This window comes from Haemaphysalis longicornis, unplaced genomic scaffold (genome assembly GCF_048455015.1).
Source record: "Haemaphysalis longicornis isolate Haplotype H1 unplaced genomic scaffold, Haemaphysalis longicornis Haplotype H1 scaffold_10, whole genome shotgun sequence".
Classification (NCBI taxonomy): domain Eukaryota; kingdom Metazoa; phylum Arthropoda; class Arachnida; order Ixodida; family Ixodidae; genus Haemaphysalis; species Haemaphysalis longicornis.
Window position 1 is genome coordinate 100,057,367 of NW_027526204.1, and position 27,232 is coordinate 100,084,598.

The 27,232-nt window shown below is 44.9% G+C and overlaps 1 long non-coding RNA gene across 3 annotated transcripts in view; it reads right to left on the bottom strand.

Annotated features, from left to right (window-relative positions):
* Window positions 1-299: 299 nt before the first annotated feature.
* LOC144158956 (uncharacterized) overlaps window positions 300-27,232 on the bottom strand; it is an 84,593-nt gene continuing 57,660 nt past the window's right edge. The window contains exons 2-6 of one of the 3 annotated variants that reach the window (XR_013320206.1): window positions 10,465-10,550; window positions 9,676-9,764; window positions 7,335-7,442; window positions 3,892-3,924; window positions 300-524 (exon numbers count right to left, since the gene is read on the bottom strand). This is a non-coding gene — a long non-coding RNA (uncharacterized LOC144158956). Of the gene's footprint in view, window positions 525-3,891; window positions 3,925-7,334; window positions 7,443-9,675; window positions 9,765-10,464; window positions 10,557-27,232 lie in introns of those variants that run through there. The other 2 variants (XR_013320204.1, XR_013320205.1) reach the window with 2 other exon arrangements.

Below are 27,232 nucleotides of genomic sequence, written 5' to 3' on the forward strand. Positions count from 1 at the left end.
GACGGCCACAACTCTACCACACCCAGTCCAGAAAAGGGTCCCAAATTTTCCAAAGGAAAGCACTGACAGAGGCAGAACAAGTGTCGTGCGGTGCACGACAACGAGGTCAAGCAGGGGCTCACAATGAAACCGCTCATGGAGTGGAGTTTCAGCTCAATTAAATTGAAATCTGCGAAGAAAATTTTAAGGGTGAGTTTGCCCGCACACACGAGCAAACCTTAATGGTTGGACTGCCCCACCCTTGCAACATACTCAGCACCGTGAGTCTTTTACGGTTGAAAAGCTTGTACATCAAAAAGCATGAGTCATTTGTTTTATTCCGTCAAGACAAGATCCCATCTTTCAATCACAATTTCGCAGAGGTTCAGCGCAGAGAAAGAGGGGACAATTTGGGTGCAATGTCATGCGAAATCAATCAGAACACTTGCACGACATGCCAAAGAAACCTCCGCATTCACCTCCGGTGCGGCCATCCTTAATGCACGAGTAATCACATTCGCAGCTCGAGACCGGACAACCCAAACCTGCGGAGAAAAAAAAGGTCTAGTAAAGGACTCTCCCAGTGTCTTTTGAAACGCACACTAGCAAGACAAGCAAACTCAAGCTCTATTGCCGAGACATCGGTGCACTACTCTACACCGTCGTTACTAAGCCTGCACGGACACGCCGGGAATTTCTCGTAATGTCTTGACTAGGTGATGGCTATTCAAGTCGCCAAAGTTGAGTATTTGCGCACACTTTGAGAATAAACCCCACGCAATACGCATTATTCACAGCTGTTGTTACATGTTTGCAGCCTGCAGATCTTACACTATGCCAGGCGTGAATTTAACGATTAAGGCTGGCGTGTACCCTGTGGGTGCACAACTGACAGGAGCGAACGCAGATAAGATGACGGTCGTTCGCGGCCAGATAAGTTTTCGGGGGATTATTCTTTTTCTCCACACCTTATCACGGCGATAAAGAACAAGTTTCACACCGGAAGTACGAAATGATGATGTCTGTTCAAAGAACAAGCCTTTTATTTGCGCTGGGCCGAATTGAAACAGGTATCTTGAAATGGTAGTAAATCAATCAGTTTACAGCAAAAGGCTGGAACATTTCTATTTTCAAATATGGCGGCTTCCTAAATACTGACGTTGATGATCATGCCCTTCTAAATTCTGCAACGTCCGGCGTATGTGAAAAAAATTACCGAGACTCCACAGTGAGAATTTTAAATTAAAATATGGAGTGACTCAGGGCAGTACATTAGGATCATTGCTTTTCAACATTTATGCCACAGATCTCGCTTTTCTAAACTTAAATTCAAAACTTTTCTTGTCTGCGGATGACACAGCGATTACTATAGCTTGCCAACGTTGATATAGGGTTTGAATGCTGACAAGGCGATCTTCTGACGTTATCTGATTGGTGTCAGAAAATTTGTATTTTTTAAAAAAGCAGAAAGCACAGTCTATTACCTTCAGGATTACACACGAAGTTATAATTAATACAGGAATTTTTTGCGTTTTCTAGACTAACTCCTGCCATTGCTGACCATTGCCATTCAAAGCAACCGTAAAGTATTTAGGAATATATTTTGATTAATGAATAATATGGAAGAGTCCTGACTCCCATTAAACATATCTGTAACAAGCTAAGGTCAATTGCTCCAACCATGTATCACTTTCGAGGTAGAGCTCCGTTCTAAGTTAAGCTATAAGGCGCGAGCTAAATCATTGCTGATGTACGGGGTCCCATTATACCGGACTGAAAACAAGAAGCAACAACCTAATCCAGTAATTTGAAAAATAGCCATGAGCATAGCCTACGGAACAGCGTTAGGTAGCACTAGTATGAAGGAAAAATACCAAGTCCTGAGTGTAATGCCACAGAATAAATTGCTAAAATATGTTGTGTTGAAGAATCGCTAGAGTGTTTTAGCACTCCGTATGCTACGTGTTTTCCGTGTTTACAGTGTCGACCGGGACCGGACAACGCCTGCGCGCGCGGCCATGGAGAGGAGGACACACCACACCATAACGGATCGCGGGCATGGCGACGGCTGGTCGGCGGAAATAATCCACCCTTCCGGAACGAATCCCCAAGTGTCCAGTCGGGTCCTGGTTAACACGATAACTACGGAAAACACGTAGCATACGACATGCTAAAACTTTGTATTATTTCACAAAGAAGTTAAGGTTGCAGTAAAACGAGCGTGGCGCAGCGAGAAACCGAGAGGTACGTGAAACCACGAGTTTACACTAATTTTGGAGAGAGTGCACTGGACTTCTCCGTTGCGGAAGTATTCAGAAAGAGCACGTACCTACTATGTTGCGGAAGTATTCACTGAAGTGAGTAATAATTTATGTACGATAAATACGAAACGGAAACAGAACAAATCAATTATGAAATGGAGTGCAGGTTTCGTACACGGAGTAGGCAATACCACTTCACATATAAAGATTTGCTCACTGGGTTTGTGCCCAACTTGTTTGCATTCGTGTACCATTACATTGGTATGAATACGAAGTTGCATTGAATTGTATTACGGTAAGTGAGCGTGGTATTGGTGCATCACTTTGAAATGAGTTACTGTAAGATTCCATTTTTTTTTTCAAGTAACAGTTTATTAATGGGTGTGTGAGTTACTTGTCTGTTTTATTTCATAAACTCGCAAGTGTTCACTATATATACACAAAAATTATTGTGGTACTTTTCAGAAAATTTAATCAAATTGTGTTGTTTCACCAACTTCATGATCACTTTACAAGCACTGCGTGCTTAGATTTAGCAAAACATTAAACCTGCACACAGGGCTTGGACAAATAAATAAATGTACGTCGAAAAAAATGTACGTACATGATCTGATGATTATTTGCTTAAAAGCAAATAATCATGAGATCATGTACGTACATTTTTGTACGTACATGTACGTACATAAGATCATGTACGTACGCAAACAGCAAAGAACATTTTACGCAGTGTTAAAACACTGTGTAAAATGTTCTCTGCGGTTGGCTTTATGTGTTCATGAATTGTAATTACTCATGGAAGGTCCCATGAGAGTCCCGGAACATTGGGACCCTCCTCTGTAGTATATTTAATGGATTGTAACTTTTATTCTACGCCAGATGAACGTCTCCTTCAAAAGAATTTACCGCGCACGCGTCTTACATAGTCCCTGCCCCTCAATTTTGTCTCTAGTTCTATGGGTTTGCCCTACCGCACTTGCTTCAGCTGCCTAGGTTGATCCTGGGGCTCCTGAGCAAGTTTCTACTGAACGCAGCTAATACCGGAGGTTGAGGCGTTCGCAAATACAGGACGCGGAATGTCTCCTATCCCTTTCTCGAGCAACGGAAAAAGTCAATGTTTAGGTCTTTTAGTCTCTCCTTTGAACACTATGCTGTTCTGCCATGGAAGCTAAGGAAGCCGCATAGCTGACTGATGACATTTTACTTTGCTTCACTTGTTGTTTATGATTACCGCATGTTCTCATATGTTCATGAGGCTCACGATTCCATCTAACACTCTGTATCGTCACATCTTTCAAGCGGGAAAGTAACGTTGAGTGTTTGTCTTGAGGATTTTCATCTTGGATTTTTATCTCGAGGATTTTCATCTTGAGTACAGCAAACATACAGTTCTTCAATCAGCCTGGAAGCAGTTTGTTCTAAATTCTTCGCAGTTGATAACGGCAATTCCTCTATTTCAATTGCAGCAGCTAAAATTGTGAACTATAAGGTTATTTTAGCGGCATTTGAGTTTGTTCTCATCATTTTTGATGGCAGTTTAACACGGCTCAACAACCGGTTGCAGGACGTTCTAGCACTAGCTGTCACGGTGACCAATTACGGGCTAACGGAGAACCAAAGATGCTGACGTTTGGCATGCATGACTGATACTTACACAAAATACCCCTTTTAGCCGAGACAAGCTTTTCTGAAAAAGGAAAGGAAAGACATAGTGTGTCAACTTCACATTCAGACAGGCAGCGTGCATTTCGTATACAATGCCCTCATCTGGGGCGCTATATAAACTGCCGAAACATGCTGTAAACAAACAAAAAACTGCGCGCATCAACAGCGCGTAGAGGCCTGTGCTGCAGGATTATTATGGTGTTGCTCTTTGCGCTCAGCTACACCAGCTTGGCACGGCGTACACTCAGGTCAAGTGAAGTCAAATGGTTTTATTGCATAAAGAAGGTTGAGCACGCTGTTAGGATATGAAGAAGGAGGTCCCAAAGACACAGACTGCAACGAGACCTCCTCGAGCAGGAACGGGACTCGTTCCCGCTGCAGCTCGAGGTGTCGCTGACCACAACCCACCTGCTCGTCGAGAGCGCGTATGGAACGTGGCCTACCCATTTCGAAGTAACCTGCGGCCGGTGTTTGCGATTTTTACGTCGAGGTCGAGGTACGAACTCTTGTAACTGTCCTTTATCTACATGAGAGATACAGTGACCACAGCCACATTTACACCAATGGCTCTGTAACATCATCTCCATTTACCGGCGCCGTTGTAACACCATGAATGTCGATGTCCACAGAATACAAGATAGCCCATACCACCATTTGCATAACTATAAAACTTACCGCCATCCGTGGGGCGGTTCACACCATTGTGGAAACCTCGTGCAGAAGATGGGAATTTTCTGCGTCAATGCCTGCGCTTTAATCGCTCTACTCAGCCCTGTGCCGTGAACGTTATGTACAACTGCTGGCCGAGATAATACTAGTGTATAACCGTGCTGCCAAAATCGGCCATGACAGGCCATTCTAGTGACTTTACAATCACTGCGGCCTTGTCGGTAACTAATGCGGACGATGGTGCTCGCGTGGCACACCAAAAACGGAGACCATTACCATTCCGTTATTTAGGGTGTACGTAGCTATAGGATTTTCCACAACGTTGCCCGAGAGTCCTTGCTATCCAAATGGACTACCCAAGAGTTCATGAGCGCTTGTATCAATGTCCTGGAAACGCATATTCAGCGTCACCTTACATTAGGTTTCTCACGGTTTGATACAACAGTTCTATGTCGTCTCTGGCTGAGAGTCGCATTCAAAAATACATACTCCTATTTGATCGGAATAGCAGCCCGTGCGGCGTGTCAAGTCTGTGGCGCTCCGGAGACCATGCGCCATGTTCTATGCGAGTGCCCACATATCGCATCGAAAAGAACGCGGCTCTCCTGAACTCTACAGAAGCTAGCCTCTCGTCGGCTGTTCTCTCGGAAGAAAATCCTGGGCCACCGGTCTTCTCTGCCATCTACGCAAAAGGCGACAAAAGCGCTCACGTACTACATAAAAACGACGGGCTTGAACAGAAGCATGTAGCACAAAATATTACACTCCGTGAGCTCACTGAACGCAATCGTCTATAGTGTATTAACACATGGCACACCTCTTTGCGCTCTGTCCTTACCTTCCCCTTATTTTTCTGTTTTCTCCTTTTCCCCATTCTTGCCCTTTCCCATGTGTAGGCTAGCGAACTAGGCCATAGCCTGGTTAACGCTCCTGCATTTTTTACCCTTTTTTTCTTCCTTTCTACGAGCCACTTAACGCAAGCGCATCCAATTGCGTGTACAGCACCAGCACAAAACCATATTTTGCATAGGAAACGTTCATCGTGTAATTCCAGTGCGAAGAATCCCGCAATGTTACGAAGTAGTATGGTAAGTGACAGGTATTTGTGCTTATTCAGCTTGTGGTCCTTATTGAATGTCATCGGCAGCTAGCAGTGTTCGCCTGCATCCCAGTTACGTTAATTTCAATTGGCACATGCACAATAATTGAATGCAAAAGCATTTATGCTTCATTGAACTGAAGAACCGTCATCTGGTCCTGTGAAACAGCGCAAAAAATGTTCGTTGGAGACAGAAACGTGAGTCCAAAGTAATTTAGAAACAAAAGTTACGGAACATTGGGACTCTATGAGAATCGAACGGGGGACCTAATTAATGCGAGTAGAGCACATTTACAGGACAACACTACAGCTCTGCGGCTGCTTTTGGCCCTAAACTGATTGAAGTCTGTTGCGTGGAGTTGAATACAGCCAAACAACTTCCCGGGCACCCTCCCCAACCACCGATATTTCCTATACCAAGATACAGCAACTGGTGTGCCGACAAAACTGCCTTACAACATATCATATGGGCGTGCCCGCAGAAACGCGCTCACGTAATAGATAATAAACATCAGGACTCAAGAGCAATGGGAGACCGCCTTTCTAAGATCTCACCGTGGCTCACAGCAACTACACCTAGAACTGGCGGAAGATGCCTCTAGGGCCAACGGGCTCATAGCCGAACGTGGAAGGCAGGTGACTTACTCCCTCTCGCTCCTTGTCTTCTACGAGTTTAGGCTTAAATAATGTTCCTTCCTTCTCTTTTTCTGTGGGACCATAGTGAATGCGTTACGGACTTGGTTTTGGAAGTGTCACCAACCGGTATGCGCACCTCCACGTGGAACCATTCTGACGTTGCTTTCGGATAACGTTTCAGTCACTCAATGGTATAGCTGAGTTCATGCACTCAGCTATACCATTGAGTGACTGAAACGTTAAGCCTGCAGGCTTAGCATCACACCTACGCAGGTTGAAAAGCCAGCGGCGATTACACCGACCGTCCCGAAGCTGAAGGCAGTGACACCAATTGAATTTTGAAGGGATGCCCACCTGCCACTTCAACACGTAGAGGATGATAGCTCTCGTCACAAGCTCCCTGCAGCATTACAATATGAGCGGCCGGCGCTGCTGTCTCCAAGACTACATTTACTTACAACATTCTCTCACAACTGCTGCCATTTTCCGGATGTATTAAGCGGCCCATGTTTCAAGGCGGTTATTGTGCACTATTACAACCAGTGATGGCTTTACTTTATTGGCCCACCCTGGTAATGTCTGATTTGAATACCACCAAAAATGCATTAGTATTCCGAATCAGATAAAGAAATGCAGGTTGCGTAAAAAAGCGTGCTTTTTTTTGCCTGCTCAACAGCGAAGCAAACAAGAACGTTGTCTTCAACGGCCCATCGAGAAAAGTTGCCCCAGGGCCTTGCCTGTTACAAAGCTGCATTTAAAACGAAGCTTGAAGCTCACTTTTGGTGGGATTTGATATGATGATGCGTTTTCTGCCTACGGTATGCCCGGCGTTCTGTCCAGCCATTCTCGGGCCAAAGTCTGCAGCACGATTATTCGGAAACAAAACAATTTGAAATAAATAATAAAGTATGGCAGTAAAATCTTAGCTGGTGCACTCGCCCGTCAATATCCTCTTAGATGTATGCGTAGCTTTGAAGGACCTGACATTTTTACGCGGGGAGTTGATACGTTCAAATGATGACACTCACCTTGGGTGTCCTCAGGCGCTAAGGGGGGTGGTGTAGTTTCGTAGACGGAGTCACTTGCCTCTTCTTTGCCCACTTCCGCGACATTGTCTGCGGCGCTACAGGCAGCCACTGCAAATAATTTCGCAAATAATTCCACAAAGAGATAACCGTTTGGTAATTTGGCGGTTGTTGATGGAGCCGCGAGCCCAGAAGTCGTGCGCAAACCTTTTTATTGTATTTTGTGGTTAAAGTAGAGTTCTCAATGCGTTTTTCGTTTGTTATCCACAAATTGCTCTTACGTGTATTTTTAATTAAAAGAACAATGCACGTACCAATTATGCATTTGTTTTGCCTCAAATAACCTGGTGTTTTTTTTTTTTGCTGAACAATGTTTTTTTGCTGAACAAGATTGTGAACATGCTTGCAGATTCAGTTGCTCGGAAATGTTTTGAACATATAAACGCCTTGTTCAAGTACAGAAGGTCGAATCGACGGACGGACGGACGGACGGACGGACGGATGGACGGACGGACGGACACACAGACAGACAGACAGACAGACAGACAGACAGACAGACAGACAGACAGACAGACAGACAGACAGACAGACCTAAGTTTTCGCCTTAAATATTTTCGGTATTATAGGTATGTAGAGAAGTTGAAAAGTCTTTCATGACACACGGCTAAGCTAAGGCAATTATCAGTGTCACAAATGCTGCGTTTACGTTATCTCGGCCACATTATGTCATAATAACCATAGACAGGGGCAGTTGTTACATATCCACGTTTTATTGCTCCCGTCTCGGCAGAGGTTGCGTTAAATATGACTGGATTGCACCGCATTCTTCGCGTCACTTGCAACCGCAGGACGCATGTGTCACCATCCGTGTCTTTTCACCAGATTGCCTGAAATTTTTGAACGTTTCTAACTCGTTTATTACGTATCCGAAAAGGTTCGACGCGCAGTTATCTCTACCACGCTTCTGCGGTGAACTGCTGTACGTAGTTGGAACTGATACTAACTGATACACCCGCCATGGTGGCTCAGTCGCTAAATCATTGTGCTGCCGAGCACAAGTATTCCCGGCTGGGGCGGCGGCTTTTACTACTCTGAGGTCGAGATTTCGACGCACGTTAAAGATCTCCATGTGGTCAAAATTAATCCGGAACTCTCCACTACGGCGCACCTCCTCGGCAGTGTAGCGTCGGCGCGTTAAATGTGATAATCAATAAACTAAATGATACAATTTTATTTACGGGTTGTGGAGCAGGACTCTGAACTCTAGAATACCGGTAGGAAGGGAGTGGTTTTCGTTAAAAGCTATGATTCTAGCTTTAAATTTATTCAACGGCTGGGATATCTTGAAAAAATTTACCAAAACGACAAATTTAACTTCAAATGTACACTCTCATTAAGAGTCAGCGCAAGTCACCTGCACCCGTTACAAAAACAGCCCTTTAGAATGTGATTAATAGGAAGCCCTGTATGCGTTCTGGAACTTTCATGATAAAACTCAAACGCAGAGATTAAATATCCATCGAAAACAAAAGCAATAAGCATTTGCGCTCATGTTACGCCAATATTTTCACTATTTGGTGGCATTGAAGTTTTCTTGCAATATTTTTTATCTAACCTTAGGGAAAAAACAGATTATACATCTACGAAAGTGAATTGATGTCTTAAGACTTATTTCTCACCAACATGGAGGACATATAACATGAATAGTCATTGGGTTCAACTACCGTATTTACTTTTCTAGGCATTCGTAGGTTTTACAATTACAGGGAAAATCTTTGCGCTATTGTTATGAACCTTAGATGTAGTTAAGCTATGTTTGAAACGGACGTTACCTTTGCTCACGCTCTCACCGGATATTTTCTCGGAAATTGTTGAAATGTCAGTAAAGGTGTTTGCATCGCAATTATCATCTGCTCACAGAAATCATATATTTTGGAAACTACTACTAGAATCGGAGCACTTTCAAGAGAAACTTTTATTCAAGAAATTAACGTCTCGTTAGGATCGACGGAAGAACATATGTTCCTACTTTTTTGTTCGAGTAAATATTTTTAATCCATGCCAAAATCACATTTTCGGTTCACAAATATTATTATGACACAACAAGTTATTCCTGTTTTCACGGAGTTGCAGCTTTTAGAGGAAAAAAGTCCTATTACACGGGTATTTGTGCGAGAACAGACTATTCCAAATATTTTGCCTGTAACTATAGGAGCTTGGTGCGAGTAATTACGTTACATTCAAATACCTTGTTGCACCCACTCCCCAAATTCACTCAATCTGAACAAGTCGGTGGTAATATCTGTCAGAGCATGGCCATTTTTCAATTGCCCCGTTTACTTACCGCTGAAGAGAAGAGCCAATCCGACAGCCAAGACAATCTTCATTTTTCACCTTTACGATTACCGGCAAATGACTCGAGGAATGATTTTTCTGCAAAATCAAACGCATGTGCATTCGGGAGCCGTTCAAGGACAGTGCAACATATTATTAGTGCTATTTGCACTAATAGGTGCTTATGAATTAGGGATATTGTCCTTCGTACATGAAATAATGTTGGCCAGAGATTTGTCAGTTACAAACGAATGCGGTCCTGAATTTAAATACTCTGGCTGATCCAAACAATATCGTGGAGTGCTGCGGTATAACTTATAAAGGTGGTAGTCCTTTAATTTAGCACGTTAGGGTAACCAGAGACAAAGGTTATTCGAATGAAAATCTGCCCAAAAGTTGTAATTCAGTGCACAAGACTAAGAAACAGATGCTCGCGCCCTCCCTGCTTTTGCATTCTCTAGTAAGCTTAGCGCTGTGCGCCAATTGGAAGTGACGTATTTTTGCTTCCTGTGTTGCTCACCACATCGACAAAAGTTAATTCCCCATTCCCAAGCAATGCTATCGGTTTGGCAAATAAGGTAATGTTAAAGAAAATGTGTATGAATATAATTCCACAGCAAAGGCACAAAAGAAATTTTCCAAGACCCTTTAGACTTTTCAAAATGCTTGAGATTTTGCGTTTTACTCGTTCTCCGAAATTCGCTGTTTTAGGGCTTTTTTAATTCTCATTCTATATACCAATAATACTTAGCTATGTAAACTTTCATCCGCTACGGACTAAAAAAAGCCGTCAACTCACTGGAACTTGAAGGTCTTCACTACAGATTTCTTCTTTCCAAAGTACCTCACCAGGGAATAGCCCCAGCGTTATATACTCGTTGTCCCCTGTCGGAAAAACCGAAGCATTTATGTGTGTGGTTAAAAGAGAGAAAAGTAAGCGGAATAAAATGTAAAGTTCTGCTTATGCAATGTAAACAGCTCTCACTCGTTTTGAATCACAACCCATACCAATAAGCTCGCCACTGATTCAGCTGCATACCCTCACAGTTGTGTTGACGCCTTTCTGTGCAATTCGAATTTCGCAATAGTTGAAATAGTGAAGCCCTGCAGTAGTCAAAAAGCCGGCTCACGTTTCGGAAGTACAAATAAAAGCGGCAGTTTGTGTGTTATTCAAGCCGCCTTATCCGCTCGGGGAGTGTGGCCGCGTTAAGTTACAGCGCGATATTTCACTCTTCCCTAACGTCACTTGTGTTGCACAAAACGTTTGCTCTGTTGCGCACAACGCGCTAAGCTTTCACCGCGCTTGCTTGCAGCTGTGCAAGCGTTGATGCCATTGGCGTAGTCCTTCTACAGCTGACAACACAGGCGTGTTTACTCGCCAGCAACTATGGCAAATAGAGACCCCATTGACGCCACTGGTTTAAGAGTCATGCGGCCGCGGACCGCGTCAACTCAGCCATCCGAAACCTACCTGTTGTTAAAGCTCGTCCCTGCGGAGGCCGGATGCTGTGAATCATCGCAAAAACGTTGCCTTGTCTGAGTGTTGAGTTGGCCCATAACCATTTAACTATACCAATACACTGCAGCAAAGAGTATTTGTAACCAAAAGAGCTCCTCGTCACTAGTCTATGATTTTTAAACATGGAAGGCAAGGAAGATTGCGCAGAACAATTCCCGAATACTAAAGTAGCATGGATGCTTGAGATCGGTGCTTTAGTATAGCTGCATGAGATCAAATAGCGTTTGACAGATGCAATGGGAGCGTCAGCTATGGCGCAATATTAGAACGCAGCAAGAGCCTCTCAGGTACGCAGCGGCGCCCGCGTCATTAATAGTTTTACGAATAGCGTTGTAATATACCTAAAGCAGGAAAAGGGCGTAAACTTTGTACGACAATCATCAAATTACTAGATTTCAGGTCAAAATTCGTCATCTTGAATGACGTCCGAAAACTTAAATGATCTAAGATATATATCAATGAGGACTACTATGCACGGATGCGGCTGGCACTTAGGGCATGGCAGTAGAATTTGCAAGATAAGTTTAAGAATGCTGCTGAACGTAAACTTAAATACGACTCAGTGATCGACGGTGTTCCTTACATGTTCGACACTGTTCAAGGTTGCAGCGCATTGACTTTCGGCGCTGTCAGCCTCTATGCCCATGGATTCCGTGGAATTGGTTTGTGCGCAAGCGTCTGGTATGAACATATATAGCTTCATTCGCTCCTGTTTCAGGGAGTGCTGATTGACGTTCCGGTCAGAACACAACTGTGCTCAATGTAAATGGAAGTAGTATACTCAATAAATTTGAAGCTTTCAACTGTTTAGCAAAATTCCACAATCCATCAATTGTTTCCCTCACTGTGACTTGGCTGAATGATTGTGTTATGACCAGCGAAATTCTACGTGCTGGTTATGGACTTCTTCGGAAAGACCGGAATGTTGGCCGCGGGGGTGGTTTAGCAGTTTTCATTACAACAAGACTTAAATTTATTTAATTACCTGAGCTTCCAGGCACAGAATCTATTTGTTGCAAAATATACATTTTAAGTATTGTAATAGCTGTTACTGCTCCCTATCGCCATCCTAACAGCGATGATATATTTCGTGCTGTAATGATCACCTTGTCAAAGATAAGTTGCACGAATGTAACTTTTTGTTATCTAGCGATTTAAAACTCCCTTGCGTTTACTGGAGCTTGCTTCTGAAATGGCCATGATAGGAGACTTTTCGCTTCTCTGATCAGCCTGGCTATTTCATTTAGGTTAACTCGACTTGTTTGTGTAACGCGCGAAGATTCAATATTAGAACACATATCTGTGGACTACCAAGTGTTGTCCCACCGAGTAAAATGTGAAGCCGTTGAATGTTGATATGACGACAAAGGTGTTGAAGTTGCGTTGAACATAGCGTGTCCTCCCAAATACCCGAGTTCAAAACTGTTGTAAATTTTTTCTAAAACTGACGATACTTCCATACTCTGCAATTAACCCTCATTGGATTGGAAAAGACTTTATTGATGGAATTTTGATGGAAAAGATGGAATTTTGGACCCGTAGCGAAATCTGCAATGTAGACACGCTGCTCCTTAAATTATCCGATACTGTGCGTGAATGCCTGTCGAAGCAGTGCGCCCCAAAATAGATCAAAGGGAGCCTTAGACACCCATGGTATAGTTGAGAAGTAATTTAGTTCACTTGTCGCATTGGGCGGTTACGGAGGTATCGTCATTTCGAGTCTTTACTTAGCACGGTTAAGCATAACGTAAGAGCTAAAAACAAGGACGCCAAGAGTTTTACTTTAATAATACTGTGGGAAAATTGTATTCAGTATAACCCATCCAGGTCCTGTAGAGCGAGAAGGCCTGCACCTTCGTTTATTCTTGATAACCAATCTGGTTGTCATCCTAAAACTAGCGCGGATGCCTTTAAAAATTAGTTCAAATCGTTTTTTTACCCATAACCACACCAACCCTCCATTTTCTGCGTGCAGCAATCTAGCCGCTCTTCCTAATTTTGAAGCCATCTGCTCCGGATTACAGAAGCTGATATTAAATCTCGACGCTACGAGAAGTTGCGGTTCGGACGGTATTCCAAATATAATAAAGGCTCAGTGCTGCGGGGTCGTTTCTTGTTAAATATTTCGTTAAGTGGCGTAGCAGAAATAATTGGTGACATTCCAGTAAAGCTTCAAATGTATGCTAACGACTGTGTTATCTTTAACACGATCTCAAACGAACACGCTCAGGTGGCGTGAATGTAGGGCTCCGTCGAGTTGTTGAGTGCAACTTTTTACCCTATTTTTAGCCATAACGGTGTACGTTTATGGAAATAAATAAACAAACAAACAAACAATGTTTTTTATTGTTTGGTGACTGGAGAGAAACCTGGCAATTGTCCATCAATTTCAAAAAGACTGTAGCCGTGACTTTTTCAAACAAGAAACAACCCCTTCCTTTTACTTATCTGAATGAAGATGTGAGTCCAATACGTATTATGGAGATTAAGTACAGCGGTGTAACGATAACAACCAATAAAAATGGCCCAATCTTGTCGGAACAATCTGTAACAAAGCTCTTCGAGAACTTGAGTATATCAGACGTACGGTAAGAAACTACACCAAAGAAAGCCAACTGACAGCTTATAAAACCTTGGACAGGCCTACAATTGAATATGGCTCGGTTGTTTAATCACCCCACTACAAACACCACATAGCTAGGTTAGAATCTGGACACAAAAAAAGCAATCAGGTTCATTTTTTTGTCGCGATGACCGGCATCTTCTCCCCCGTTATTCGAAAGCACATTGTTTTATCTTTGCAGTATCTCGAACAACTGCGCACATTTGTGACCGCGTCATCCTCGTGCATAAGATAGTTCAAACGGGTTCGGGTGTTACGGCGCCCATTTCTTCGTGGATAAAACCAGCGCGTACTCAAACGAGGACGAAGGAAGTGTACCGCAAGGACAGCCGCTCAAGTTCTGGACAATGAACGAAACAGGTGCATAAGTGACTGCATGGAGGCCGTTGGGCGAGATAAAAAACCCGTTTAGCGTTCCCCATTTTTTCCCTAGTTGACTACCTCGCAAGCGGTGAGCTTGGGGTGCTTGAGTCGGACAAGGAGGGTTCCAATGCCTGGGGCTCTTTTTGGCCATAAGATCCAGCGGCTGTCCTTGTAGTACACTTCCTTCGTCTTCGTTTGAGTTCACGCCGGTTTTATCCAAGAATGTCTTTCCACCTAGCTCAGCTTGCAACCCTCCTGCAGCCCATTTCTTTTGTTGCCCGTTCTGCACGCAGTACACACTCGACGGTCTGATCCAGGTAAACTCTTGATTGTTTAAGGTTTTCCTTTTTTTCACGGAGGGTGGATTTATGGAATGAACTTGATAGGCGTGTGCGCAGACACGGTGCTGAGTAATTTCAATAATAGTTGCGTAATCATGTGTTTCGTTTAACTGTTCTTTGTGCTGAACGCCTGCCCTGACTCCTGCTATGTCTCAGAAACTGAGACACCAGCGCTTTTAAATAAAATAAAACGGGGTGTGAGGAGACGCGATCGCAAAAGGAAGTAAGTTCTAGAGCCTTACAGTCCCCTCCTCCACAGAACTGAAGTGCTATGCAGGGAGCATACGGGCGCGTTAACGGAGCTATAAGGTTTTAGTAATGGGGCTTTTTGGTGATGTGGTTGCATTCAATCAAGAACGCTACTGCAAGGTAGGGTGCGTTTTTCATTTAAAGTTTTGCCGGCAAGTCAGTACCACGCTCTAAATTTTTCTAACGTGCCATGAAGACGAAATACTCCTATTGTAGCCTTTCGTAACACCACCAGAAATACTCCTGCCATGAGAGAAGTTTTTAAAGCTAATCTTTCGATATCGCAGTCGTCGCGCTGCCGGAAAAGAGTACTGCAGGATATCCAACCTCACTGTAGAAAAACAACTTTACACGGTGGGTTTTCACAAGGGGCAATCAATCACACATCCCGCAAACAATGTGATTTCTTCGCATGCATAACGGGTTCCGTCGTGAGAGACAAATGCTAGTTACCGTCATACGGCTCAGCGTTGATATGGTGAGAGCATTCTTTAACAGGCTATAGATAGCATATAAATAGAATATCTATAGACAGGCTATAGATAGATACTAAAGATAGCACGTTGATAACGCCGCACGTCTAAAGGGGCCACCCAGACAAAATACAAGTTTGTTTTATTCTAAAGATTTCTTGGTTTATCGTGCCCCCAGCGCTTGTCCAGAAGCAAAACGATGCTTTATTCACTGCGAAATTATTCAATTTACGGGAAAATTCTGATTCTCCCGACAAACCGTGTGTTCTAAGGACGTCTGCAATGAGATCATAAGAAGGGGTTTTCAAGCTAAACTTGGTGTAAAGCGGAGACTTGTTTACCGTTAGTCAACCTGGATGGCGCCACCATACCGCAGCGGGCCGTTTTCTCCTTTTGCTTTGTTTTCGACCGTATTTGTACGTGGCTTGTTTTCCTTGAAGTAGATAGCATTCGTTTCGTGAAACATTGTGTTCGCTCGACAAATATGGTCACGTAAGACACCGTCGCTTACGCCAATCGGCCAGTGTGTATGAGACAACCCCAAAGCGCCGCAGTGCTATGCAGAGTTCCCATAGCAGTACGCATCGGTACGTTTTTGTTTACGTGTGCTTTGGCAACTTCCACTGTTTATCCAACCATTCTTACTGCTATTAAAAGAATGTGCGCTAAATTTAAGCGCAGACAGCTCGTTCGGCAAGCTGATAAGCTCTGCCTGGTTTGCGTTTGCTTTCGATGGCCTCAGCCTACCGCACAGCAGGCACGTATGACATCATAGGTTATGTCGCGGGAAATGAGCTAGTGGGTGGCGTGGGCATTCCCTTTTTTAGAATTTTATAGTTTATTTGAGTGAAGTTTACGTCAAGAATGGTGTTAGTATGAGTCTAACGAGGCAATGTTTCGAATGAAAGAAACATGTATTTTGTCTGCGTGACCAATGGGACCAATGGAAACCATACATCAACGACACTGGTGAGTTAACCAAGGCAGCGCGTTTAGACGACCCAATCACAAGCTAATACGTGCAAAATCATAACATTACATTCGATTAGCTTGGCGTTGTCGTAAGAATGTATACTTTCCATTGGTATCGGAGAAAGCTTCACGTTTCAACGACCTTCCTTCCCCAAAGGGCGTCACATACTTTTTTCAGAGCCTACACAGAAGGTTAGTTACACATTTACATTTGTTTGCACTGTGCTCGAATACATCAAGGTAATATTTTTGTCTTTCGCGACTTCCGGGGTGTCGGGCAGGTTATAATAAAATTCATGTTACAAATGGCGCGTTGAAAACAGCTACCTCAAAAAGCTCCCGCGTCCTTATATGAACTAACAAACTAGCAAACATCCGTTGTCTTTCACTAACAAAACATACTTGATCGGCGGCGAATACGGATGTTCTACTTCGGCGGTTAGAAGACGCATTAAAAAGTGTTAAGTGGGCTTTTTTTAATGCGCAGTGCTGCGTACCCCGACTCCGCGGGTTCCATCGATTTGGATGTTTTTGGGATGGGGGTTGAAAACAAAACGCCGGTGTCCACCGAGGTTTCATTTGGGCTTATAGATTACCCTGTGATTCACTTAATCTAATGTCGTCCACTCTAGCGCACTACAAAGACCAGGTGTAGTTTCTGGCGGTAAAATGCAAAATAAAATGAAACATACATTGAAAAACAAAGTTGCTCATCTAGCTTTCAGGAATGTGTGGCAGATTCGCCGACTCTAAAAAGTTAAAAATATCGCAGTGTGCGCATACCATGACTTTATCCTTAAAACGAAAGCATTTCCACAGAAAGTGGCTACTAAAGCATGCAGGAAATTGCTCACACAAACCAACGCCGGCTGTATAAACAATGCCTAACGCGTGAGCGAAAAATGGCCGAACAGCCACTCTCCTGTTGCTCTCTCCTACCCTTCCCCGCTCTGTAGCCTTTCAGCGTGCTTTCGTGTCCGCCAGCCAGCGCCGCTTCTCGGAAACTATGTAAAATAGTGAAAGTTTGTTTAGCGTTCCCGAGGCGGCGCTCCTACGCCTTCTTGTTTTTCACCATGCCTGTCTGTCTTGGTCTGTCACTGATAAAACTTCCTTTGTCACGAAGCAAAACCCGTTGCGCTGCCGCAGGCTGATGCCGGCTTTGCGCGCTTATCTACTCGAATCACAGGCCCTGAAATTTTCTGAGTGGGGCATCCCACCTCTATCCCCTCCGCATTTAGGTATTGTTTTGACCCCACTGTTCGCACTCCGCATCGGTACGCACTTCTAAAATTGAGGACTGTACTAGAAGCGCCCGGACAGCGTGGCGGGATCCCAGCTGCTTATCCTTTTGTTTCCTATAATTTTGTGAAGTTTACAAGCACGTGATATTAATGGAAAGTAATCGTACAAGTGAGCGCCTGAACAAAAAGCGTGCACGCAATTTTTTCTTCTCTAAATACTCCAGAAAGAAAAATATCAGTAAAATAATGGCTGCCCCATCCGAAAATATCGTTTTTCTGTTAGCTATATGTCTACCCGACAATCAGTATGTTCTTACACTATTTCAGTCCGCCTCCGTCTTTATCTTTGGAAAAATGCAGCAAGTATGAAACGAGCGACACGTGGAACGAGATCCCCAGTGCGCCACAGAACTAGCGCCCCGTCGCAGCTAAGATGTTAGTGAAATGGCCCTTGAATCCCAACAGGCAAGCTGACAGACACACGTCGTAGAAGTGGGTGCAGCGTTCGCAACTCGCAAGCAGTGACTTAAGGCGAGATGTCCGCCGGCACGCGCCACATAGCGGATCAGTGCCTGAACTAAGCGTCCCTACCCTTCCCATTGAAAAGCGCGCGACGCGTCAGGCAATGTTAATACAGGCGGCGTTGCACAAGCAAAACAATTAGCGCTGGCACGAATCCTCGTCAGAAAATACCGAAAATGTGTACAATATCCGCTGAAGGTGTTACTACTTCGGTGTTGGATGGGGAACAAATGAATGGATATTTTTGTCGTAGAAGATTAAAAACCAACTCGGAGTGATTAATGTTTTTTTGTACATCCTTATTTCCAAGTGTATGGAATGTGAAAGAATGAATAGAGCAATGCAGTGGAGTGGTAGCATGACACCGTGTTCGACGAGGCCTTTAAAGCGTGAAAGTAACAGTTCAAGACAACGTCCCAATTTTGACGTAACACGATATTAGTGGGAGCATTCTGTCTGGTGGCGCACAACTATAAATTTACCCTTTCTGGGGATCTTTTTTAAGGTTGCTTCGGGGACATAGTGATGGCAATATTAAATAGCCTGTCAATTCTTTCCTTGTGCGACATGTCAAAGACTGTACGGGATCGGACAGTGTAATCGTAGCAACGTGTCAGCGGTATACATACTGTTATAAGATGTTTCGAAGAATCTATTTTCCAAACAGTCATTAAATACCCTTGTGCACATGTTGGGATGAACATAAATTTTTTGTGTATGTACCGAAATTATGTTGGACTAATGTTTCCCCAGAATTCTCAGGCGCAAATTTTTCGAAGAGTTGTTAAGATACTGCAGAAGTAAACCTAACTTCAGTACTTGGCGGTCTTCATATCAGCTAAACATATGAGCGCGACCTAATTCGAGGAACTCTGCGCTGCGATGAATGTGTGCGTTCTGTTAACTAAGGGCATCATGCGTGTTATTCCAACGTGCGTGCGTTTTGATGGTTGCAATGCGATCAAAATTACCGGTGTCACTAGTTCACCACTTTACGCACAAAATGTTTCCACATAGCTTCAACACAGCGGTCACGTACGCAATGAAGGTAGGCGTACCATTGAAATTGCACTTTGTGACGGTAAAAGTGACTGCTTTTTAGACGTTAAGGTCTTTTATAAGTTATTTTGCAAACAGGCGTCTTTAGAGCATATCTATGTAGGCATGGGAAGTTCGTAAGCACAGCGGCAAGGTCAGGGCGTCTGATGAAAATTAAGTGATAAGTAACCGCAATAATGATAATTTCGAATTCTGGGAAGTTCACACCTGCATGTCTTCATTAAACATTTTCTCTGTTCATTGATTCATACACCCAAAGGTACACCTGGGATGGGACCCGCTGTAGTGGAGGGTTCCATGGAATGCCTATACTTTCGCATTATAATCGTCTAAGCACATATTATTTACTGGCCCATGTCTCTATGCCACTCATACATTCTGTGTTCTTTAATTACTTCGAAATGTTTTTGTTTTGAAATCGCTAAAAGCATGCTATCGTAACTACGCATTGTTTGTTCGCAACATTTGACTTTGAGGGCGTGCCATTCACGACCAGTGTCGCTCGTATTACGTTCGCACGCGGTGGTGCAGGCGCATACAGTGGCGAGGTTGGCTTCAGGGTGGAGTCATTGTTGCTGTTCGGCCAGCGCCAGGCGCAGGATAGGGTCTGCGATCACGTAATCACGTATAAAGTACGAAATGGGTATATACCTGAATCCTTTAGACGTCCGAGTAGGTTGCTTTAAGTGGGTTCGTATTTGGCATTCAAGTTGCGTGTACAGTGTCCCCACTACCAAGCATAAGAGAAAGGTTGCACTGCGGAAATTGTTGGACCAAGTCGCAGGCTACATTCTCTTGTTATGCAGTACAGGGGATGGTATTACAGGGGGGTGAGAGTAGGGTAGAAAAGGAAAGAGTATACAGGGGAAGCGGAAAGTCTGTAGGGCCCTCTACATGAAGTCGACACTTACTTTGGGCGAGAAGCAGAATAAAACACAAACATTCAGTGCGCGCTCAGTTCCAATTGTGCGCACGTTGCACAGCATGCGCACGGGAAAAATGGCCATGTATCTGCTCCTTTGGTTGCAAATGTCGACAAAAGACAATGGTCTTTCCTCATCATTTGGCAAGTAAATGCCTCCTTTCGCTTTCCTCTCACCACTCATGCTGTTCCTCTTCTATCACGCTCCTCTTAAGGTAAACACTATGTAGTTTTGCTCAAGCCAATTATATTTGCCGTGTTCCCATGCTCCAGGCCGGGTGCCTCAACCCCAGCGCTGCCTTACGGCGGAGACGCGCGGGAATCGAGGCACCCTATTTCAACGTATATCAAACCACGTTGCCCTACTCCACGTGCGCTCAAAGCGGAACGTGCAACCAATCTAGTGGAACCTTTCGTAACTGTTGCCGTTTGATTTCTTAAAATGCCGCCAGAAGCTATACTGGCGCGCGCGACAGCAGGCGAGAGAGTGAATGCAGTGAATTTAGTATTTCATTTGCTATCTCATAAACCAAGCATCCATGAATTGTTTATAAAAGAACACTGAAAATATCACTTATGCTTCGATTTTCTGCCTCACATTTGCGTACTGTTTTGTTCATGTTCAACAAGTTTGACAAGTATGAACATTGCCACCGTACCTAAACGTTTAGATTTGGCTGTGGGCATATACAACTATAGCGCTGCTTCTGCTTCACTTTGGCCGGGCGGCTGACTCGAGTAACAGACAGGTCGATTTTCATGAGTAACTTGGAGCAGGAGTTGGCAGCTCTATGGGAGGAATCTTTCCTTTTAAATGCAGAGCATTTCAGTAACTCACGATGTCACCCGCGTTGTCCCGTCGTAGTCCGCACCGTCGTTGTCCGCACCCCTCCCCCTACACTATACAAAAGAAAATAATATCCGGCGCCAGGTTTCGATCCCTCGACCCTGCGGGCGGAACGCAATGTACCTGGTGCTCTAACCACTGCGCCACAAAGCCGACACAGAACGGGACGCTACGAACGCGCCTTATATCGTTGACTCATTCAAATTACTGCTGACGAGCGCTCTCTGGTCAGCAGTTGCCACAAGTGCAACAACATTAACGTAACGCAAACTACTTAACGTCGTGCGCCCACGGAAATGCTCTGCATTTGATCGTGCCCCTCGCGAGGGGGATGTTTCACTGCGTCTTCCTACTGGCCAGTACACTCGTCGCCATCTGTCGGATGTTGTGCGAACCCTTTGCGGCTGATGGCGCGCGATTTGAAATTTCTTTAGCGGAGGAGCAATTTCGAGCTAGTTTTCAATCCCCAACCCCCAACATTTTTATGTTTTTATTTCCCGTTTTTTTTACCCGCCGCGGTGGCTCAGGGGCTAAGGCGTTGCGCTGCTGAGCACGAGGTCGCGGGTTCGATTCCCGGCCGCGGCGACCGCTTTTCTGATCGAAGCGGAAAGCAAAAAGAACTCCCCATGCCCCCGCGCGAGGGACACGAGTAAATGCAGAGCATTCGGGGTCGCTCACGTCGCGCAGGTTGTGGTAGTTGGTAGTAGTTGTTGGTAGTAGGGGTTGGTAGTGGGAGTTGGGTAGTTGGGGCCTGGGTAGTTGGGATTGAGAGAGAGACGAGACACGTCAAGTACGTAACGTCAACTTGTTTTGCACTGGTCTACGCTCTCTATTTTGGCCAGGAGCAACCTCCTGAGCTTTTCTCTTGTGCCGTATTGAGGTCAGCATAGTTCATGAACTCTTTCTGTTAAGCTGGTGAACTCTCGGTGAACTGATTTACTAGTGGCTTGTTGCCCATCCCGTACAATTGTTGTGTAGTGTGTAGTATGACCATGATGAATGAAAACTAACTGGATAATGCTGTCTGTACAGCAGCGCTGTTACCACTAGTCGCTGCGCCCTGATATGCGGGTTATAATAAATTCTCTTTTCACACAGACAGACAGACAGACAGACAGACAGACAGACAGACAGACAGACAGACAGACAGACAGACAGACGGACAGACAGGCAGACAGACAGACAGACAGACCAACCAAAATTTCTGCGTTTAAGTATCCCAAGAAAGACTATAGTCTCAAAATTGGCCGCGTATCTGCTCCTTTCGTTGGAAATGCCGACAAAAGACGATAGTATTCATCCACTATTGCCATGTAAATGCCTCCCTTCGCTTTCCCGCTCACCTCTCATGTTGTTCCTCTTGCGTCGCGCTCCTCAAAAGGTAAAGACGACAAAGGTTGGCCTAAATCATTTTAAATTTACCGCGTTCCACTGCTCCAGGCCGGGTGTCTCGATTGCAACGCTGCCGTACGGCGGAGACGCCCGTGAATCGAGGTGCCCTACTTAACGTTGATTGAACCACGGTGCCCTACGCCACGTGCGTTCCAAGCAGAACGTGGAACCTATCTGGTGGAACCTTTCGTAACTGTTGCCGGCGATTTCTTAAAATGGCGTCAGAAGCTATACTGGCACGGGTGACAGCAGGCGACAGCGGAGTGAATTGATTTTCTACAGTTGATGAAGCATTTAATTTCGCAAAAATCAAGCATGTATGGTTTTTTATAAAGGAACACCGCAAATATCACTTCTTTATTAATTTGTTGTCTTATACTTGCGTAACGCCTTGTTCTCCTTCAACAATGTTGACAAGTATGAACATTACACCGGGCTTAGACGGGTAGATTTAGCTCTGACTATATAAGACCTTGTATAAGGCCTTGTATTACTTTGACCGGGTGGCTGAATTGAGTCACAGACAGACAAACGGACAGGCAGATAGACATACAGACAGACCAAAATTTCTGGGTTTGTGGCTTTGTATTAACTCGAGACGTCTTGCGTTGCAATGAGTTGATTTGGGCATGTCGAAGTCCGGCAATAAAGAAAAAAAATTAGTAGTGGCTTAGCTCTGCTATGCCAGGACATAAGTAGCGTGAGCTAAGGTTCAGTAATCCAGTCCAATCCAGTCCAGTCTAGCCCAGTCCAGTCCAATTCAGTCTAATACAGTCCAGTCCAGTCCTGTTTAGTCACTGCTCCTCGCGCATGCTCAGCACGGCTCTTCACTAGCCATGCGAAACCGCTATCAAGCGACTCCGGCGCAGCGTCATAGTTGGCTACTGCGCAATTGAGGCGCACACCTGGGCACGCGCCGGCGCCAGTGCGTCTGCCGCGGCTATGACGCAACACAATCCAACACAATCCACTTTAATCCAATCCAATCCAAATCCAATCCAATCAAATTTAAGCCAAGCCAACGGCGCTCCAAAAGAACGGCAGCGCCGTCACAGCAAAAACTCTACGGTTCGCACAAAGGAATCGCAAGGTGAACGGAAGCGGCTGGCGATGGGAAGCATAGTTTCCCACTAGCTTATATAGAGTGGGATCTGGCACTAGTGCCTGCGTGATTCTTCGAAAGCGGTCCGTGTCTCCGTGGGTGCCGCCACACCCGGTAAATCGGCCGGAAGTTTGGCATGGCATGGCCCGCAACGACTTTGTGGCTACGCAAACGAAGTTTTTGTTAAAAAAATGCTGCCAAAAGTGCCGTGATTGATAAATTTTACTTTGACGGAAACTGATGCGTTAGACTGTTTAATCTGAGGAATATTTCTTGGGGTTATGAAGAAAAAAAAGTGGAAGTCCTGCATTTTGCTCACGGCGCCAGATAGAGCGGGCCGTCCCGTACATATTTAAAAATTATATTACATATTCCAAATTAGCTGATGTATTCTCCGTTTTTTGTGATATTAGGTGAAAATTATTTATTTGGGCCGTAAGCTGTGTTCATGCTTTCTGTAAATACTTTATCACTATAGTCTGCTTCGCATCTTGGCAGGCGAAGCAGATGCAATATTTATTTATTTATTTATTTATTTATTTATTTATTTATTTATTTATTTATTTATTTATTTTCGTTACCTCAAAGGCACCATGGTGAAGGGGCATTACATGAGGGGTGGGTAAGGTACACACACACACACAAAAAAAGAAACAGTGGTACAGCGATTGTAAACTGTATTGGCTCAATTCGTATCTGCACATGTTATAAATGGTTTTGCAAACACTACTACGATGTAATGCTGCTCTGTTGGATTTGCCACAGCTCTGAGAGATCAGTTAAACCATATATTAGCGCCCAGTACGCCCCGTTATCTCGTCGTTCGTTTTCATTGTTTGTATATGCTGTTTTAATATTAACGAAATGAGAACGGCAGCCTAATTATTCCTGTTTTCCACTCTGAATAAATGTCCGATACACACTTAACGCTGAAATGACCAACATCCGAAATGCGGGAGCTCGTGAGCTTCATTCGCAGCCTAGCCACTACCCGCGCAAGTGGCGCGTGCTTTTCCGGGTGTGAACTAATTATTTGGACAGCGACGATTGAGAGCTTCCGTTTTATGCTGGCGTCGAGAAAGTGGCAGCGTAGAAAGGGCGGCATGATCGATTGTCATGCGAACCCTCCTCGTTCAACGAAATGGCTTTTTTCGGGAAAAATACGCGTGGGTACGAAGCCTGTACAGCCTCCCAACTTTTTAATAGTATATAGCGAAAGCGACGACCGATCGGCATGCCAGCGCCTTATCGAGTTGTTCCCAGCAAAATATGCGAGGGTACGCGCCCGCGCATAGAACTATCTTCGCTGTTCTTATCTTGCAAGGCCGTTTCGCTACCGCTCAAGGTAGCTAAGCAGCGTGGGGCACAAGGTCATTCAGATGCAGTGGCAGGGGATGTACCGTCATGGACAATTCAAATACGACCCGCGGAGCGCACGGCCGAAGATACCGGTGCCGTCACCTGGCAGAGGCCGTGGAAAACGCACGGACAAGCGCAGTTGAGATTACGGGAGCGAGGCTGCGTGTCCCACTGCGATATGTTGCCCTGTGCTCGCTCGCATGCTTGTCTTGTCGCCATGCCGCAAGAGCGCTGCAAGCACTGAAAGTACTACCGCCGCTGCAGCTGAAGGCGTTAGTCGCGTTGAGAGCAATGCGGCGCGTAATTGCTTGCAGCTGCGGCCAGTGCTTGCGCGGGAAACGCGTGCACGCTCTCGCAAGGCATACTGTTGAGCTAATCATGCTTTCTTGAAGAAAACCAGCGCACGGAAATGGACAGAAAAATAAATGCATGCCGCCTAACTTCTGGCGGCACTGCGTTGTTTTGCGTTCGTGGTGCAGTGGCTTGGGAATTGAACAATGAGCCGGCCGCGAACAACAATGCGCCTTTCAAATGCAGAGCATTCTTTAACTCACGATGTCACCCGTTTTAGTTGTCCGTAGTATCCCGCACCCCTCCCCCTACAGTATATAAAAAAATAATACTTCCCGGCGCCTGGTTTCGATCCCACGACCCTGCGGGCGGAACGCAAGGTACATGGTGCTCTACCCACTGCGCCACAAAGCCAACACAGAATGAAAGGCTACGAACGCGCCTTATATCCTTGACTCATTTAAACTACGTCAAGAAGCTACTGATACAACGCATTCACTACCACCAACTCCCCAAACACTAAACGCTAACGTGATCGTGACGTCAGCATCGCGCGCGCATGGCGCGATCGTGGCGTGATAAAGGCGGGTGTCGGCGAGGCTGGAACGCACTCATCGCCGCGCTCTCTCGTCAGCAGTTGCCGTCGACTACTTAACGTCGTGCGCCCCCGGAAATGCTCTGCATTTGATCGTGCCCCTCGCGAGGGGGATGATGATGATGATGATGATGCTGATGATGATGATTATGATGATTTACTTAGGTTTACTGCGTCTACTTCTCAATTTTTTTTCGACGGATCGAGTCATGGCTGAGTCACTTGGTGGATTCGGTGCTTGTAGTAAACAATAGCTATACCACCATAGTTCGTCTCGAATCATATACATTAACTGCAAGCATTGTGTGGGCTCGGAAAATTACTGGCAGAATTTTAAAATTCCCCAAAAATAAGAAGATATGCAGGTCCGACCATTCTAATGGCCAGTTGCCCTTTGCACAACAGTTTTGGCTACCCTATGTTTTCGTTTTTTTTTTGGCAGGCACCTCAGTGCTTGTAGAAATCTGCGGAGCAGCCATTAGTGAGCATGGTTTGGGCGTGACCCAGCTGTCCATCGTTATTTGCTCGAGTTACTGCATTCCACATGCAAAGCTATGTCGGCAATGTGACACCGGCAGACACGGGGAGCTGGCGCTTCTTTGAGCCGAGCCAGGCGAGTGAAACTTCCTATACCTTGCATGGGACGCGATATTCGCTCGCAGCGCCGGACAAACTCCTGGTGTTTGGGGGCGGTACTAAAAACATGGCGGCGCGTTGCAGACATGCATAAGGAGACGCCATCTTGATGAGGACTGAAAAGCCGAGCGGGGGGGGGGGGGGGGGGCGGAGGGGGGGTTGTTTAGCGCCAATTCAAAAGGCATTCAGATGGCCAGCGCAAGACCTTGTTCCTGTTGCGCAACCCGCCCGGACATTATCAAAAGGGCAATTGTTTCGGTCTGATTGATAGGGTTTTGCGTGTCCACTTCTTTTTTCACCTCTTATTCTTAGTACGACGTTGCTTTGATTTATTACGAAACACAATCCAGACAAGAATAAAGAGCGCAGTTTTTTTTATGTTCATTTCCTAAATGTACCATTCATACAGTAAAAGCACAACTTGGATTTTTTGCGCTTTTAGTCGCATACAAAAGTGTATGTCCCATGGCCGCATTCCAATAACTAGGTATCCAGCCAGTGCATATCTGTCCAAGGTCCGTGTAGTCTCTGCTGGTGAAATCGGCATGACACAGCCGGAAGCTTCTGTAGGTCTGACGACGTGGTAAATGAGCCTGGTCCTGCCTTCTCGCACACTGGAGCCAAATGCGAGATCTGGAATATCACCAAGAACGTGTGCATATTTGGGTTAGAATGAATACTAGTTTATTGCTGCTTTCAAGCGCATATACGATAGTTTTGAGTGAAATCTCTGTGGCATCTGTATTCGAAATAAACGTTATCTGATATATTAGGAATCTTTCTTTCTTAAATTGATTTTGGCTACAAAGACGACGTGTGACAACGCCAATCGTAAACGCAAATTTTAAATTGAAATCAGCTTCTATCATTAAGAGACGCAGATACGTTTTTCTATCTGTGGGATGATAGTGTTCGGTGGAAACGACCCACCCTTGCTCCTAATCCAAAATGTATTTCTCCAGACGAAAGCAGCCGTCCCACACCAGGATTTCTAAACTATTATTAAGGCAATATACTTTCGCGCGCTATGTATTCCTCAGGTATTTCTCAGGCCTTCAAGT